Source organism: Gekko japonicus, unplaced genomic scaffold (genome assembly GCF_001447785.1).
Source record: "Gekko japonicus isolate JY-2015 unplaced genomic scaffold, Gekko_japonicus_V1.1 scaffold61, whole genome shotgun sequence".
Lineage (NCBI taxonomy): Eukaryota > Metazoa > Chordata > Lepidosauria > Squamata > Gekkonidae > Gekko > Gekko japonicus.
The window spans coordinates 114612-127507 of record NW_015164183.1 but is presented as its reverse complement, the minus strand read 5'-3'; positions in this window follow the sequence as shown (position 1 = coordinate 127507).

Sequence of the window (12896 nt, the reverse complement as noted above, 5' to 3'; positions counted from 1 at the left end):
GATCAAACAGTGAACAAAGTAAACAACATCATTAAGATAAGTAGCAGGCAGTTGGAGAGCTGCAGAGGAGGACAAATGTAAAATTTGACACTACAGGGTTTTATAATTAAAGGGGCATAAGGAATGATTTATGAAGTCCATGGAGTTGACAAAAGAAGGAAGGGAGCAGCAGTAAAGAAAGTCAAAACAAGGATACAAAGTGTGATAATGGAACACAATGGAGATGATGATTAATCAGCACCTATTATTTATTAAGTGATGGCATCAAACCAACATTGTCAATCAACTTTATCTCTTTGGAAGTGATTTAAACCTGTTTTATTTTCATGCCAAATATTTGTAATGGATTTCTATTTAAGATGTGGGGCAAACATATCTTCATCTGAAAGAGATAGTATTAAATTTGCAAGACATGTAAAAAAAAAATCACTGTTCAGTTGGTTGGCCGCAAACCATTTAAGTGGAATTCAGAATAACTTGATCTTTTTTTATTTATTATTTTATTCACAAAAGTTATATCCCACCTTTCTGCCCTCACAAGGGCCACCAAAGTGGCCAACAATTTAAAACATACATGATAAATCATGCTTTAAAACTATTAAAATCACCCCCACCCCAAACACACATCATTGAAACAAATAAAAACAGAGTTAAAATACACAAAAATATATTAAAAAGCAATTAAAACATTTGTCAGGGAGGAGGGATAACTGAGGGAATGCTAAATGAAATAAAGAAGTCTTTACCTGCTGGTGGAAGATGGCAATAGTAGGGTACAGATGTATCCCCCAGGGGAGAGAATTCCAGAGGTTGGGGGCATGACTTTTAGCTTCAGGGATTTCCTGTAAATAGAAGTAATAGGGTGGGGGGAACTAGCAATAATCAAGCACAGCTAATGCAGTGGTCAGCTGTTGCTTTCAATTAAAGATGTGGAATATCATAAACTGAGCATTTTGTTATTATCCAGAAGCCATCTACAGGATAATGCTGAGGAATAATAGACCATTGGTGTGAATGTTAATCCATAAGAGCATATTCATGTTACATGTGAATGTTGCCTATCCTGTGATAAATCCTCCAGCTACTCAAAGTGTGAGATTTTTTGCCAGTCTCTTGCCATGTTATTGGTTGCCATTTCTGTAGGCAGTTAAATTTACAATGTGGCAGCATTGCATTATATCCTTAATACATCTAGATGTGGGGTGGAGGAAGAGTGGCCATGGCCATGACACAGTTTGCAGCATCCCCATGGACAATGCAACATGTATCCTTCAAACAATACAAATTATAAAAATGAGTAGAAAAGAGATTTCAGATATCAAATGACAATAGCAGGCATGATTGGATTTAGGTGAGATATCAGAAGGTTAATCGGCATGGAAAAATCAGCATTGGTGATGAGACAGGAAACCTAGGTCTCGATTCAGTCCAAGCGGATGCATTATCTTGAGCTTCATTATTAGTTGCACTAGAATTGCAACTGATAATGAAGCTCAAGACAATGCATCCACCTGAATTGAATTGAGACCTAGGTTGATTTCTCCACGCCTATTACCCTTCAGCATATCTCACCTAAAGCTAATCACACCTGCTATTGCCATTCATCTGCTATTGTCATTTGCCTGCTAATGTCATTCAGCATCTGAAATCACTCCACTTTCCAATAAATAGGAAAGATGGACTCCCTTTCTAGCTGTATTTGAAGAAATGAGCAGTGACTCACAAAAGCTCATACCCTGCCACATATTTTGTTGGTTTTTAAGGTGTTACTGGACTCTTGCCCTTTTCTACTGCTACTAGGCTTACCAAATCTCGCCAAATCGCGGTGGGGGATCCGTATGTCTTCGCAGAATCCGTGCCGCGGGGATAGCAAGATGTGTTGCACCACTGTTGCCAGGACATGACGCTACGCGTCGCTCTGGCAACGGGGCTCTTTGGAGCCCCGTTGCCAAAGCGATGTGTCGCGTCAAATCCTGGCGACGGTGGGTGCAACGCATCTCGCCATCCCCGCGGCACGGATTCTGCGAAGACATACAATCCCCTGCCGTGACTTGGCAACCCTAACTGCTACAGACAGAGTAACACAGCTACCCATCTTGACCTACAAAAAAGAGGAGGAAGAAGAAGGATTTCATACAGAAGAATGCACATACAGAGGCTATACACATAGAGTTTGTATGTACATATGGAGGCTATGCATATATAGTTTGTAAGTACGTAGGCTCTTTTAAAAGGCATGCTAAACATACGTGGGGAAGGGGAGGCAAGGTCTCACCCCCACACCTTAGTGAACTCTGGTTTCATTTGAACAAAGTCCAGTGGCACCTTTAAGACTTCTTGTGCATACAGTATCTGGAGAAGTGTGCTTGCACATGAAAGCTTATACCTTGAATGAAATTTTATTGGTCTTAAAGGTGTCACTGGACTTGAACTTTCTTGTGCTGCTTCAGGCCAACATGGGTACCCACCTGAATCTGGTTTCACTTGACTTTCTAGTACTTTCTCTTTTTATCAGGAACAAACACTGGTTTGGATTTTATTTGCACAGCTGTTTTTCCTTGCTTTTTAAAATAAACCCAGATTTGACTGTGAAATCAGACTGTAAAATCAGATGGACTGTGAAAAAGTTTTTAAAGGAACTATGAAATGACATGTCCTAGGAAATTAGTTTGCTGTTTCAGCAATTACTTTTTAATATTAAATGGGAGGGCTCTCTATTTTTAGGATGAATAAAGTCAGTATGTAAAATTACCATTATGCTTAGCATTGATGAAAATGTGCTGAATGTTATATAACTTGTAGCTCTTTTCAACATCTAAAAGGAAAGCTATAAAATAGATTACATTTCTACATAAACCCAAACTTAAGGATAAGTATGCTGAGACATCAAATAGAAAGGAGTCTAAAGTAAGATGATCTGAAGGTATTTCCATGGCCACAAGACATCATTTACTGCAGTCTATACTGTACAGTGATATTTTTTTTAAAGGACCCAATTTTGAAATCTCTTTGACTTGCTAATCACAGGCTGCTGCCACACACGCTAAGTAATCCACTTTCAATCCACTTTCAGTGCACTTTCAAAGTGGATTTTGCCAGTTCACACAGTAAAACTCCACTTTGAAAGTGCACTGAAAGTGGATTGAAAGTGGATTACTTAGCGTGTGTGGCAGCAGCCATAGTAGGGCTAAACTATTATTTAGATACACACTGATCTTGTTAGAGAAAAGTGGAACCCAATCTCACATCGCTGTATATAATTTTGTGTTGCCACTTTCATGTATATCCATACTATGCCATTTTTTTTACTCTTCATTGTACCTTTAAGCATACTGAGAGAACAAGAAATTATTACCAGGTTTCAGTACAGTAATGGTATAGTGCGGGAATTTCCTACAAGTTCATCCTCTGCAAGTCTACTTGGAATCCTAGTCAGGTCTATTCAATGGGGCTTACTTCCAGGGAAGTATTTTTAGGATTGCACTGTCTAATAGGGGTGTGCATTCGGCTTTCCCAAATTGAAAAAATACCCCAAAAATACCGATAAGGTATTTTTGAGGATTTGTTAAGCCGAATCAGATTCCCTAATTTAATTTGGCTGGCCAATAATGTCCTCTCGAATAAAAGCTGATCTTATTCAACTTTTATTCGGAGGAGTCGGGTAGGGAAGCCATCTATTTCAGTGAAACTGACCAGCTCTTCCTACCCTTCCTTCCCTTGGCTTGCCCGGGCACCTCACACCCGCAGGGAGCCCAGGCAAGGTGAGTTTTGGGAGGAAGGCAGTTTATACTGCCTTCCCTTGGCTTGCCTGGGTGCCCCACCTGCAGGGAGCCTAGGCAAGCCGAGTTTTTTGGGGAAGGCAGTTTAAACTGCCTTCCCTGGGCTTGCCCGGGCCCCCGGCAGCGGCAGGGAGCCCGTGCAAGCCAGTCTGGGGAGGCAGGCAGCCTGGGGAGGGGTGGCATTTAAACATGCCTCCTCCCCACCCTGTCTTTCCTTCCTCAGCCCCCCAGCTGCTTGTACTGGCCAATTTCACTCCCCAGCTGATCAGCAAGGAATGAAACTGACCAAACATTGAGCCTGGGGAAGGAAATGCTTAAGTGCTATTATACTCTATGTGCACTTTCCCCTTAGGGTGTAATGGCACCGAATGTATTTGGCAGTACTGATTTTTCCTGAAGCCCAGTATCTCACCAATATTGGGATTCGGGATATATACTGATATTTTTCGGGCTTGGTTTGCCCGAACTTGAAAAATACTGATTTTTTTGAGTGTCTAATATCCAGTGTCTGATTTGTTATTTTCTAAATTTGAAGAAGAAGAAGAGCTGGTTTCTATACCACACTTTCCTCTAACTTAAGGGGTCTCAAGGGGTCTCAAAGTGGCGTACAAACACCTTCCCTTCTTCTCCCCACAACAGGTATCTTGTGAGGTAGGTGGGGCTGAGAGAGTTCTGAGAGAAATGTGACTGATTCAAGGACACCCATCAGGCTTTGTGTAGTGAAGTGTAGAATCAAACTGGGTTCTCCAGATTAGATTCCATCGCTGTTAACCAATATACCTTGTTGGTTTTGACTGGCAAATGAGTGACATAAAACTATTTAAATAACGTAAGTAGCTGGGCAATAAATAATAATAATAATAATCTTTCGATTTATTAATCGCTCAATCCTTGCAGAGCTGTTGGCTCTGAGCGATTTACAGTTACTCGTGTATTCACAAGGGACTAACAATGATGGGGTAAGGGAGGACAACATATATCTTTAAATCGCACACATTTCGCAGCTGACGGGGAGTTTATCCAGCTTTAAGCTTCAGACGTGTTCCAACGGCATTCTCTCTCAGCGTGGCTTGATGTCGTCAGCTTTCTCAGTTGCAGCGCAACACTACCACCGCCTGGCCGGAATGGCCCATTACAGGCCATGATGCCGAATAGCTCTCTCTAGGCTTTTGATCTCACGCGCTGGCCCTTCCGTTCGCCGGCTAACACCTCCCCCACTGGGGGGCTTAGTGTTCCCGCCCTCTCTAAGGGGTGGTTCCCATTTTATCTACTCGCTGAAGCTTTCAAACCGCTGGGTGTGCGGCGAGCTGGGGATAAGGCTGGTAGCTCACACCAGCGCGGGGCTAGAACTGACAGCAGTCCTGTTCAGCTCAGATGTTTAACCAGAGGATAAATCCCCTGTGCCACCGCTCCCCAATTGCTGTGTCTATTTCTTATATATCAATCATTTACAGCAGTGTGGAAAAGTTCTGATTGTACAATGCTCCTCTGCCCTTGCCAACAAATTTCAGAAGGGGTATTTGTGTTACACTGTTTCTGTCAGCTAAGGCTGCCATGTAATGGAATGTGTGGGTTGCTGTCCATGTCTCTCACTCACCCTCCCTGCTTCTTTACGTATTTAGAAGTTATCATAGTAGTGTCCTTGAAGCTGTGTATTGCCTGCTCCTAGCTTCCTGCTGGGAATGTAACCGTTGCTTTTTGCCTGTGTTCCCAGGTGCATGCCACGTGAACTTCTATGTGTGCCAGCAAAAATCCAATGAGACAGCCACCGATTTTTTGGCAGATCTTTACTGATTAGCCCTCACTTGGGAGTTCCTGAGCCTAGACGACACTCCTTGACCGGTTTGTGATGGGTCTCTAAGATGAGAAACTATGTCAAAAGCTCATAGGACATAAGGACCTCACACTAGTAAAGGCATTACGCAAAGCCACCGCCTTTGAGAAATCATGGCAAGACCACCAGGCCTCCACTGCACACCAGGCCTCCATCCCCTCAACATCTGAGACATCAGATGAATAAGAGACCCATCAGATTTGCCACCCAGCTTGCCACAACACGCGGCCTTCCACCGCTGCTGCTCATCCAACAGAGTCTGTCACATCAATGCCATGTGCCAGCTAAGGAGATGCCCATGAGCGTTGCTCCTGCCGTTTCCAGGTTGCTACCTGCAGGGGCTGTGGCAAGACAGGCCACATTGCCCATGCCTGCCACTCCAAGGGAGCCGAGAGATGCACAGCCACACACCAGGAGTCAGCGGATCTGCAAACCACTGCCGTTCACCAGCATCAGTTATTGAATTTGCCCTGAGACACCCCAGATAAGATTAAAGTGACTGTGTTTATAGAGGGGGCACCTTGGAGGATGGAACTGGACATGGGGTCCTCCATCTCCATTACCTCAGAAGAGACTCTCCGGAGGCTCTGTCCTAAATGGGGCCCCCACCTTAGGCCCACTGGATTTACTCTCCAGGACTTTCAAAAGAACAAGGTGGTCATTAAGGGGTGGAGCAAATTCCATGTGAAATACCAATGGTTTGAGGGAATGCTGGACTTGTTGGTAATTGAAGGCCGGCTCACTAGCTTGCTTGGACTGTACTGGTTTGCGCCCTTGGGGTTCAGAGTAACAGGGGTGCACAGCATGCAGCCCTGAGACTTTAGTGAGGTATGTGATGAGTTCCTTGCCATTTTTGATGGAACCGTTGGCTGATACACAGGGCCCTCTTATCGGTACAACTCAACCCTGAGGTGCGGTCCATCTGCCTAAAGGCCCAGAGGGTTCTGTTCATGCTCAAGCCCCAAACTGAGGTGGAGCTGGACCATTTGGTGGACCAAAGAGTTTTAGAGCCAGTTCCCCATGCCACCTGGGTGACCCCCATCATAACTCCAATTAAGTCGAATAGGGACATCTGCATCTGTGCAGACTACAAATGCATAATCAACAGGGCACTGAGGGACCACACTTGCCAAGGGCCTGTGGTCAGCCATGTTCTAGCAACATTTGCAGGGGCCAAAGTCTTTGGTAAGTTGGACTTGGCCCAAGCCACACAGATGCCCTGAGCTTCCTTCCTCTGACCCCACCCCGGTGCACCACATTGCCTTGCTGGAGGACCTGCCCAATTACCCAGTTCAGGTGGGGGAGGTGTCGCGTCACATGGCCTGGAATCGCATCCTCTCCCAGGTTGTGGACTGGGTGGGGAGGGAGTGGCCTGCTGGCCAAGTGGGACCCAAGTTCATGGCATTAGCAGCCCACCGTGATGAGTTGTCCTCCCACAAAGCGTGCTTGTTGTGGGGAAGCCGGGTGGTGATACCGCCACCCCTGCAAGGGCGAGTGCTCACAGCCCTACATGAAAATCACCCTAAGATAGTCAGAATGAACCCTGCCCCAAAGCTATGTATGGTGGCCGGGGTTGGATAGTGAGGTTGAGGATAAGGTAAAGCGCTGCCAGAAATGTCAGGAGTCCTGACCCGAGCCTCCAAAAGCACCGGTGCAGCCATAGGAATCATCCCACAAGCCTTGGGCAAGGCTACATCTGGCCTTTTCTGGGCTCTTCCAGGGAAAGATCTTCTTTATACTACTGTGCTTACACAAAGTGGCTGGAGGTCGCACCGGTCCCATCTACCTCGTCCCAGTCAGCCATCAGCACAATGTGGCGGATCTTTATCTTCCATGGTATACCGGACATGTTGGTAACTGACAATGGCATGGCTTTCACCTCCACATAGTTCCAGGAGTTCATGCAATATTATGGTATACGGCACATATGTTCCACCCCATTCCACCCCGCAACCAATGGCCAGGTGGAGCGCATGGTCCAGACTATGAAAGAGGCACTATGCCACATGGACTGGAGGGGACTAGGACTACAAACTGGCCATTTTCTTATTCGGCCAGCGCACGACCCCCCCACTCCACCACCGGCCGCAGTCCAGCAGAGTTACTCATGGGACACCACCTTATGACTTGGCTGAACCACCTGCATCCAGACTGGGCACCCGAACACAGCACAAGCCCCAAAGACCAGGAGGCCCCACCTGGGTTGTTCCTGGAGGAACCCATGTATGCCAGGAACTATGGTCAGGGTCCCACCTGGGTTCTGGCATGAGTCGTCTGGGTGATCGGACCCCTCTCCTATGAGGTCTCCTGTGATGACGGCCAGCTGTGGAGGCAGCACATTGATCAACTGCACTACCGCCTCCTGCCCACGGACCTGGACATGTCAGACAACAGCCACAGAGATGAACCTTCACCCGAGGAGCCAGAAGCCACCATGCCAATGCAGCCGAGGGCAAGCACTCTACCCAAAAGGGAGGACAGTGGCAACTCTGAACCAACAGGCAGCCAAGAGCCTAGCAGAACACCAGCCCCAGCAGTGGCCCCCGCAGCCAAAGTTCCGTCCCCGGAGCTGACAAGAACAGTACCTGAGAGCCTGGTTCTGGCCCTAGAGGTCCGCCGCTCCACGAGGGAGTGGAGGAGGTCCACATACCTCAAAGACTATGTCAGCTAGGGATAATCTGGACCAAGGGGGGAGGGGTGTACCCAGGGAGACCGTGAGGCAATGTGAACTGATGGAGCTTCGCATCCAGAGACAATAGAAGTAAAGGATCCAAGGATTAGCCAACCGGCCAGCCCGGATCTTAAAGGGAACCAATACTGGGAGCTGTTTGTAAATAAACCTATCAGGGTTGTGTATGTGTGGGAGGGGGTGGTTAAGAACGGGAATATATGCAGGCCATGGGTCCCGCTAAAGTATCTCAAGTTCTCCAATGCATGAATAAAGTATGAGCTGATATCACTACACTACACCTCAGTCTCAGTACTTTATAATCTTGTTCCTGAAATCACTCAATAAAGTAGAGCTGTTCACTGCAGTGTGTCTTTAACATGAACATTCTGCACTTGGCTGGGAGGACAGTGGGAATGTAGGTGTCAGTGGTATGAAGGAGTTGGGATGTCAAGGACCTGGATGGCCTAGTGGCCAGGACCCAAAATATCCCAAGGAGGGGTTGGGTCTCTTTGCTTGGTGGCAGCAGGAAAGCACTGGTGGACTAAAGGCCAGGACTATCCCAAGAGGGGGAGGTGGCTCAGATCCTTTGTTTGAGGAGCCCCACCCCTAATGTCGTGGTTCCTCTGTCAGGCTGTGGCAGGAAGACACAGGGTGGAGGGTCAGTCAGTGTATCCCAAGAGGTGGAGTGTGTTGAATTGGCTCTTAAGCCTGAGATAGAAGTCTGCCAGAATCCATCTCCCCAATGGGGTGGGAAAGGCTGCTGCAGCCAAAAACAGCATCTCACGAATGGGGTGAGCAGCCAAAAGCAGCAAAAACCATCTTCCAAATGGGGTGGGTGATGGAGGGGAAACCCCAGCAAGAGGTGTTGTTTTTAAAGAACCTCTCCAAAGACCTTGCCCCCCCCACCTGGCAGTGGCAGAGAGAGGATAGCACTGGCTCAGGTCCCTCTTGAGCAAGAGGTGTTTTTAAAAAAATAAAAATAAAAGAATCCCCAGCAAGAGATGTTGTCATTTTTAAAGAAAAAAAAAAGAGTTCCCCTCCAGGCAGCAGCAGAGAAAGGGTAGCAGTGGCTCAGGTCCCTCCTGAGCAAGAGGTATTTTTTCATAAATAAAAGTAAAGGGGGGGTGTGGCACTGACAAAGATGGCTGCATAACTTTTGGGTTCCGCTCCTTCCTGCCACCAATACTCGATAAATTGCACCACTCTTTATACAAACGATCCATAAATATATGGGGAAACTCAGAGACAAATCTAAGCAGCAGAAAAAGGACGCGGAACAGCTGCTGACTGACTACTTTCCATTTCCAAAATGGCAGATGGCACAACAGAGCGAGGTAAAGATGCACTACAAATAGACTCTCAAAATGTTTTAAAACAATGAGTAAAATGGAATTTAGAATCTTAGAGACTATGAAAGCAATGTTTGAACGGATACAACTTCAGCTAAATGAAATTAAGCATGCTCTGAGTGAGGTTGATCAAAAAGCAGATAATGCAGCAATTTTAGGCTTGCAAGTGGAGGATGCAATTAAATCGTTAAAAATAAATGAGACAACAACCTGCAAACATGTATTAACCTTGGAAATGGAGACCAGGCAATTCAACTTAAAATTGTGGGGCTTTCCAGATCGGATGAGTCAAAAGAAGTACAAATTTTTCTGGTACAATGGATTGCTTTGACCCTTAAGCTAGAAGATAATGTGGCCCCATAATATTAAAAGTGCACCGTTTGGATCAACGAAATAAAGACACTCGTAGGGGTCCAAGAGATTGGCAACCTTCTTTGACTTGAGACCAAAAAATAAAATACTAACTGAAGCCAGACTTAACAAAAATTTACCATACCTAAACAACAAAATAGAGGTCTTTCCAGACCTACCACCAGAAGCCATTAATTTGAGAAGGTCTTTAAAGCCAATCACTAAAAGTTAAGAGAAGCCAATATAAGATACCGATGGTCTGCAGCTGCAAAACTATAAGTGTGGCATAAAGGAACTTTATTATCTGCAGCAAACTTGGAATCAGGTCCTCTGTTGCTGGAATCCTTGGAACTACTATAACAATCAATGGAAACTGATAAACAATCCTTTAAAAGAAGACTGGAGTACAATTTAACACCGTATAAAGAGAACAAAGTACCCGCACGCCCTTGAGCTGCTAATGAACTGTTTGATATCTTTTTCTTTTTTATATATAAATAATGTGGTCAAATGATCTAACGAACATATTGTTATTAGAATTAATAAGTATATAAGAATTTAAAAGCCATAGATGGTATTGGGGTGGAGAGGGTGGGGGCATGTAATATCTACACTACCTGTCCTGAAAAGGCAGAAGTTGAAATTATTGTTAGTTTTATAATATTAAGACCTTGTTATATTAAGTGAGAGTTTATTTCTTACTCTCTTTCTCAAGTTCTTGGGAAAGGGTACAGGTAGTTTACCTTTTTCTGTTTTTATTATTTTTATTTTACGGTTCTTAGAGCAAATTAAATAAAAATTAATAGATATAGGGGTGAGGGGGTTTAGTAGTTTATGATAAGTAAGTTAGTTAGATAGATAGTGATACAGGAGGGGGTTAGTAAGAAAAGTAAGCTTGCATAGTAATTCAACAGGTTTTGTTAGCTTTAGATTGTTATAGTACAAAATTAGAGTTTAAGGTAGGTAAGTTAGTAATAATTTACATAAGAGTTCAGAGACAACTACAAGTAAAACAGACTTTCTTGTTAGTTATTATTTATAAGAAAGAGAGCAATATTTAATTGTATTTCTGATTTATATAGAAACTTTATATATATATATATATGTGTGTGTGTGTGTGAATTATATTGGAAATATATACATTCTGAAGATTAGAGTTATTTCTTAAATTTCAAAATGTCAAAACTACTCAGGTTTATGACTTACAACGCCAGAGGTATGAACAACCCAGTGAAACGCAAACACATCTACGCTCAAATTATTAAAGAGCGTCCAAATATTGTTTTTCTGCAAGAAACGCATAATACTGCTATATCACCAATCATTTTTAAATCTCAAAAATTCAAACACCAATGGCAATCATATGGCTCCTCTAAGGTTAGGGGGGTTGCTATTTTGGTTTCAGCAAATACTAATTTCTCCCTTATGAAAATACTTAGAGACCCATTAGGTAGGTTCTTATTTGTTGCAGAACGTCTAAATAATATTGTTTTAACACTTGTGGCTTTATATACACCAAACACAAATCAAATCCCTTTTATGACAGAAGTATTAAATAAGTTGGCTAACTTTAGAGAAGGTGAATTGATACTCAGTGGAGATTTAAATTGTATACTTATTCTTTAGATAGATCTTTTATAAATAAGAAACACAAGAAGCAAAAACAGATTAATTTTTTTGTGGTAAGATATTGTCTCTTTTTTGTTTTTTCGGAATATTGACTGTTGTTATAATTTTTTGCAACAAGAATAACTAAATTGTAGTCACTGTTAATTATACGTTAACTTACCTGTTATTTTGAATGATCTTGAATTTTCAATAAAATGTTATTTTAAAAAAATTAACAAAAGCAAGAGGAGATGTTTTTTCTGTTAAATAAATACGCAAAGAAAAGAAAATCCAAAGAGCTCGCCCCCTGCCCACCTGACACTGCCAGAGAGAGGCTAATAAGTGTGTGGCTCAGATCCCTGAAACTACAGCAAGGAACACCTTTCCCACTGTGTGGGGGAAGAAAAGGAGTCCCTCAAAGCCTCCCCTTGAATCAGCCAGCAGCAAGCAATTCTTCTTCTCCTAACTCTCTCTCACTAAATTACTAACTCCTCTCTCTTCCTGCTGCAAACTGAAAATGGCTGAGTCAGGGTGCAGTGTATATGTACAAATGGTTCCCATAGAGCAGAGTGGGATTTCCATGGTTGGCTGCTAGAGCTGCCAATCAAGCTATGGACAACTACTATGGGTGTTTCTAGGGCTCTCCACAAGTCCATCCTTAGTGTTGCTGAGGAATTGATTGAATCAGTGCCAGGTTGTCTGGCCAACGAACCACTCTAACAAACCACGGGTAAAAAAACCCCCATGAACCAGCCCTGTTTGAGTAAAAATGCAGTTTGTTTTGCAGTTCATGCCCATTCTTATTTGCAATGTATTCTGACATGTATCCTGTTCCTTCTTGGTATTTATGGGGTTCTCCTTCTCTCTCTCAGGAGTCTTTTGGGGCCGGAGCATGCCGGAGCACCGCTCTGGCAGCCCAGGAGATGGCACAAATGGTGGTGGCAGCAAGCCCCCAGCTCCCCACGCTGTGGCCCATCGTCGGCCTCCCGGGGCCTGCGCTGGAGCTCTACGGCCCCGGGAAGGCCCGAGGAGGCCCGTCGTCGTCGTCCCAGGGCCCATGCTGGAGCGCTGCGGTGAGGGATCCGCATGAGGGATCCGCGGGGGTGGTGGGGGCTTGATGGGGGTGGGAGAGCCTTCCTCCCCCCATCTCTTTGCCCTCTTTCTTTTTCTCCTTTCCTTTTCTTTCTCTCTTTCCTTTTCTTCCTTCCTTCCTTTCTCTCTTTTCCTTCTTCTTCCCTTCTCTCTCTCTCTTTCTTTCCCTCTTCCTCTCCTTTCTCTCTTTCTTTCCCTTCTTTCCTTTTCTC